This window comes from Oreochromis niloticus, linkage group LG16, assembly GCF_001858045.2.
Source record: "Oreochromis niloticus isolate F11D_XX linkage group LG16, O_niloticus_UMD_NMBU, whole genome shotgun sequence".
Taxonomy (NCBI): domain Eukaryota; kingdom Metazoa; phylum Chordata; class Actinopteri; order Cichliformes; family Cichlidae; genus Oreochromis; species Oreochromis niloticus.
The window spans coordinates 30,506,451-30,512,450 of NC_031987.2; the positions used below are offsets into that span (position 1 = coordinate 30,506,451).

General features: G+C 40.6%; 1 protein-coding gene across 2 annotated transcripts in view; it reads right to left on the reverse strand.

Moving 5' to 3' along the window:
* The window catches only part of LOC100711216 (SH3 domain-binding protein 4), a 46,066-nt gene extending 40,521 nt beyond the window's left edge, over positions 1 to 5,545 (reverse strand). Inside the window, exon 1 of one of the 2 annotated variants that reach the window (XM_003449506.5) lies at positions 5,413 to 5,545. The gene's annotated coding sequence lies outside the window, so the exon portion shown is untranslated. The remainder of the gene's footprint in view (positions 1 to 5,412) is intronic. The other variant, XM_025903909.1, reaches the window with a different exon arrangement.
* Between the last annotated feature and the right edge of the window lie 455 nt (positions 5,546 to 6,000).

The following is a 6,000-nucleotide window of genomic DNA, read 5'->3' on the forward strand; positions in this document are numbered from 1 at the left end:
GCAGTCTGAACAATTCAATTTAATTTTATTTATATAGCACCAAATCACAACAACAGCTGCCTCAAAGCACTTTATTTTGTAACATAAAGAGCCTACAATAATACAGAGAAACCATAACAATCATACGATGCCCTGTGAGCAACCACTGTGGCGACCGTGGGAAAGAAAAAAACCCTTTTAGCAGGAAGAAACCTCCAGCAGATCCCGGCTCAGGGAGGGGCACCCATCTGCCACGATGAACACTGTCTCTTAAACTAACAGCAGTCCTATAAAAGTTCATATTTTTTGGTGATTTTTGTTTTAATGCAATATGTAATGCACTTGTGAATAAACTTACCCTCTTCCCTTCCTTACACAGAGAACCTTACAGCAGGAGACAGGAGGCAACTGGCTTTAAAATCCATGTACCAGCAGCTCTAAAGCTCGCTGATTAACCAAATATGTAAAAAAGAAAAGCTTTAGTAACAGAGCTATTCTGTGGACTTGTTTTAATCTGTTGATCTTTTCATGCTCTATTTTTATATCAACTTATCAGCAGGTATGACGCTCAAAGCAACGGAGCTGTGAATGAAATTTGACTATATTTTCATGATGTCAACAGATGACAAGGAAATCACACTCAGCGTAAAACACCGTTTGGGCTTTGAGACGTGACGTACATGTGATTACAAAAGAAAATTAGAAAGATTGCTCTGAAGTGTTATTTAAATCCAAAGTGGGCGTTAATTCATTTGTAGCAGTTTTTCAACCCAGTAAAAGAATCATCTGATTTTATTTGAAACATGACTCACTGACAGAAAAACAGCCTTCCTACTGACAAAAAGGAAAAAGATGCAAAAAAAACAGAGTGAATCTACAAAGTGGCATTTGTTAACAACATCAAGGAGCCACCACCAGTACACCACATAGACAAAGTGACTCTGGAAATGTAAATAGCTGATCGGACTCTCAGCACAGAGAAGTAAATAGCACACTGTGCCGCATCAACCCATTACACGCCAGGTGTGCTCAAACATTCAGCTCAGAGAGCTCAATATTTACACACTCAGTGCATTTATATATGTGCACATCACACACCATGCCACCTTGTATGCTCTCATATACTGTGTATACAGGGAGAAAATGACAAAAACAAGAATAATTCTCCACAGAGACTTATGAGATCCATATTTGCCAAAGTTTAATTATTTTATTAACTATTAAAGTATAAGCTAGTAAACTGTAGTTGCATATTTTTTAGCGCTGAATCTATTTTTTATGTAATTGACTAAGCTGTCAGAAAGAGATCTCTTATTTTTGTGACAATTAAGTCTGTTCAGCTGTCTTGAGTGAGCGATGATCAGTCTGGCTTGCAAATATGTGTTCACTGTCAGCTGACATTTGGCAGTCATTTATTTTTAAATATTATTGAGAGTAAACAACTCTTAAATCTGCAGTTAAGATTCATGTCTGTCTGAAAAAGTTTGTAATATATTTCTTCAAATTTCCTTAAACCCAACTCTCTTCTCATTGGCTGCCCTTCATGAATAGAAAGTTTGAACAGCGGGTGGGTGGGGCTTATGTGCTTACAGCCAAAGCTGTGTGCCTGATGTGTCCTTATGAAGGATATCAACTTTCACTAACACTATACAGATTCAAGATCAGAAAAAGTTAGCATGCTGTTTTTGTAGGCACATTAATTTATCTCAAGATTCTTTACATATTTCTCAAGATTAAGATTAGGCTACTTTTACCTGGGGTAGTAAGGGCTGGGTTCCAGATAACGAATGCCCCAATGGAGCAAAGAGATCATAAAATATGTGTAAAGTTATCAATTATTCTACCAGTTACAATCACAAAATCACCTGTGATCAGTGTTGGGACTAACGCGTTATTAAGTAACACGTTACAGTAACTACGTTATTATTGTGGTAACGAGCACGGTAACTAGTTATTATGCCAAAACCAGGAACGCGTTACTCGTTACTGGGATTTAGATAGGCTCGTTATTCGTTACTTCGTGTGGTGGCATGTCATCATATTCACTAACATTAGCAAGTGGTGGAGGCCAGCAGGTGGATGAAGGAAAAGGGAGGCAAGAGGAGGAGAGACCCGAAGCGGCCGCCGGTCCCAGTGTCAGGTGAACTGAACTTCAGGTAAGAAGTTATGACCTGCAGTCTATCTGGGTCAGATATAAACCGAGTTTAGTTGGAGTTTACTTTCGTTATGCTGACTTTTTCGTACTGCGTACAAGCTAGCATGACGGAGTTTCTATACAGCTGGGTGGGTGCTATGTTACTGATGTTGAACTTTATTTTGTTCATAAGGTTAATCATTAGAGTTGCCAACCGTCCCATAAAAAGCAGAATCGTCTGGTATTCAGAGAAAATATTACGCATTTCGTACTGAGGTGAAAAGGAACACAGCTTCAGCTACAATGAAAAAGACACAAAGCTGGAGTTATTCTGTGTTTACGCTGCACAGCTGCCTCTTCGCCTCTCATTCTCTCCCCTCCCTCTCCTGTTCCTACTTCAATCATTAAACTGATCAATGATCAGCTGATCGGCTTTTCTCTCTTGTTTGTTTATCGCTCACTTTGCGCCAGAAAGCCAGAAAACCAGCAGATGTCGCGCTAAACAACAGCAGCACGTTTAAGCTTGATCAGCTGTTGTTAGAATTTATTTAATATTACTTTCTAGTATCAGCTGATGTTTGCTGGAGCCACAGCTGTAAAGCTGCTGGTCATGATATCGGTTTGGTTATCTGGTGAGAGGGAAACATGAAGATGAAACCAGGAGATGTCCTTACTGAATCATCAGAGCTGAACAGGTGATGGAGAAACAGGTTTACCTTTTAGGTGACATGAATGAGTTGAAGGGAAGTTATGAACTGTTTCTGAGAGACAAATAACACCAGGATCCTTTTCTATGTAGCTGACAGCTGGTAACTGTGCAGGGGCGGGTCTAGCAAAGTGTTTCCAGGGGGGCCAGGTAGGGCATTAACAGGGAAAGGGGGGCACAAAGAAATACTTTTCTTTCTTATTCTCATTTAAAATGTCTAGCTTTTAAAAAATAATTATCTGAGTCTTACAACAAACGATTGACAGATTGATACATATATACCATCAAAAGTGTGTACATCACTGTCACAACAGTGTTTAATTTCATTCAAAGGCTTTATGATTTTTCCTATAATGGTGGGCCGGTCTCTAGTTAAAATGCCCGGGACAATTTTTTGTCCCAGTCCAGCTCTGTATGCAGCTCATTTGCAGTCTGGTGTTACCTACATCTTCCTATTCAGAAGGCAGAATTTCCGAGTTCTGAGTACAATTGAAAGCACCACGACTGCAGTTTTTGTGTTGGATGTAAAAAGCACACATGACGCTGTGATGTAGGCTAGAATCATGGCGGCGGTCAACGACAGTCCAGGCGTGGGATTTCTCTCGTGGAAATACGCACATTATCTTTTCCTTTGTATTGGTAGGTGGCACAGTGCTCTTGTGGCAAGTAAGCAAGCTAGAAGACTGGTACTCTTGCTGGGTATCCAGTTACGGAAGCAACACATTAACAAGAGAAGTCTGAGTAAAACCAAAGTTACTTTTCCTAGTAACTAGTTACTTTGAAAGTAACGAGTAACTTGAAGTAACTGAGTTACTTTTGATAGAAGTAACTAGTAATGTAACTAAGTTACTAATTTAAAGTAACTTACCCAACACTGCCTGTGAAGCTAAATAACTTAAGCTAACCCTGGACTCCCTGAGAAGCATTTTATTCAAACTGTATTTTTGAAAGAACAAGACGACTCCCAAACAGCTTCGAAGTGATGCCCAACAAGTGCCGACATTTTATTTAAGATGATCGGAAATAATGATGACCACAAAAAATGAGTTTACACTAGTCAGGGCTTAGGACCATCATAGAGACGTATAGAGAATTAAAACAACCACAGCCTGTGGCCCAGCGGGCAATTAAAAAGGCAGTTTCATATTGTTTTTACTTTTAATACCCAGAAACTACACCCATCCTTTATACTGTACATATATGAATGAACTCCAGTTATTTTCTGTTTTGTTATTACTGCTGTAATACTTCAGTCAAACTGTTTTTACTTGTGTAGGTTCCACTGCAGGACAGATTTGATTACTGTATAAATAAAGTACTTTATGCAACACACAAGTGGGGAATTCAGCACTATGTTATCTAAATTCTGTTGGAATTCAGATAACATAACTCTGCTTTTCACCTAATGTTTTTGTGGGTTGTTCCTTTTTGTTCCATTGGACGTCAGACTGAGATGTGCACAGAACATATTTTGCCTGTATGTGTCCTAGAACCTACTAGCTTCACTAGATGCAGATAACAAAAGGGTGACAACATCGAGCAAGTGACTAGAAACTGCCACAGCTTTAAAACCTGTACAAAGTGAATCCTACTGGCGATGAGCTTTTCTTAAATGCAGCATTTTTAAATTTTATACAACAAAATTTTACAAACAAGAGTTTTTACTGACCCATGGGAGAGTGGGGCTAGTGCTAGGACTGCATTACAGTCAAATGTGTTCTGTAGTGATAGGGTGGATTTTTCTCCCCTTGGGCCAGTGAAAATTAAGAGGGCCAGTAAAGCTCTGATCTACTGGTCCAGGTGGTGAGTAGGTGGCGGAATGATACGTGGGGCGCTGGTTTAGGGCCCTGGAGGTCAGGGACGCCAATGCAGGAGCAAGGGTGATAACCCAGTGTGCATTGTGTGAAAGCTCTGACCCAGAAAACTGCAGCTTGTAGTTATTGTGAGGATGATGATTGTGGTGGAGGTGCTGGTGTCGAATCTTCAGTAGAAATCAGTGTTGTGTTTAATGTGTTGTCATGGAAACCAGTGTGACCCCCCCACCACCACCCACAATACACGCACCCACAGCCCTATTTGAGCTAGGAACTGAACATTAGCTTACAGTGAGACTATCAGGTTGTAACACTGCTACTGCTCGCTATCCGACATTTATTACAGCTTACCGAGGCTTTACCTGTGTTTCCGGCGGATTTACACTTGAAGAAGAGTCACACATGACTTTTAGCAGCGCAAACGAGGCAAAAAGAACCGCTACGTGAACGGCGGAAAGACCCGTTACTGTAGTTATTAGGTAGGTATGATAGAGTTGCACTCACAGAGAGGAAACAGCGAGACGGGGAGCACAAGCCAAATAAAGCCGTGTAACTGTTTAAGTGAGAACATTTTGGAATTAAACCCCAGCTAGAAAGTGCCGTTTTCTCCCCTAACAGCCTAAATGTAAGCACCGCTCTCCACGCTGAGGTTCATAAAAAAAGAAAAAAAAAGTTGCTGCTTGTAAACTGCCGCCCTCAGGTAGAGTATCATTGTCTCTTAAAAATCATTTCTAACTGACGCGGAGGAAAATGAAGACGAAAGAAAGATGGAAGCTTACCTGGCGGGGAAGTAGTAATATTGTTTTGTCCCATGAAGAAAAGCGGTTAGAAAAGCCGAGCAGGCGCCCTTTCCATCGAGCTCTCCCGGTGGCGGTGCTGGATGTGTATGCGCGGATACACCGAGGACTCCTGGAGGAAAGCAGCCGAGCTCCGGCTGATGTCACCCGGACAGGGAGGGGCCTCACCGGGAGACATTTCCATAAGAACATGATGTCACGATGTTGCTGCTTCAAATGACTCTTCTAGAGCAGCAAGCAGCAACAATGACATCTACAGCCACATTCAGCATTCAGTGTTAAAGTCAATAAACGGCTAAGCCTAAAAGCTTTTTTAATGTCACTTTATGCTTTATCGTCATGTATATGTAGTGTTGATATTATATGCTTGTTGCTTACTTTTAGCGTCACTGATGCTGTCTTTAACTCAGAGTTAGTATTGTTACATCAAACTATGACGTTGTCTGTCTTTGAATATTTTAAAATGACTTTTAGGTTATTATAGCTGACTTAAGCTAAACTTCACACATATAAAAATACTCAGTGTCTCCATCACCTGAAAAAAATCCTGCCTCACTGACAATATCTGTG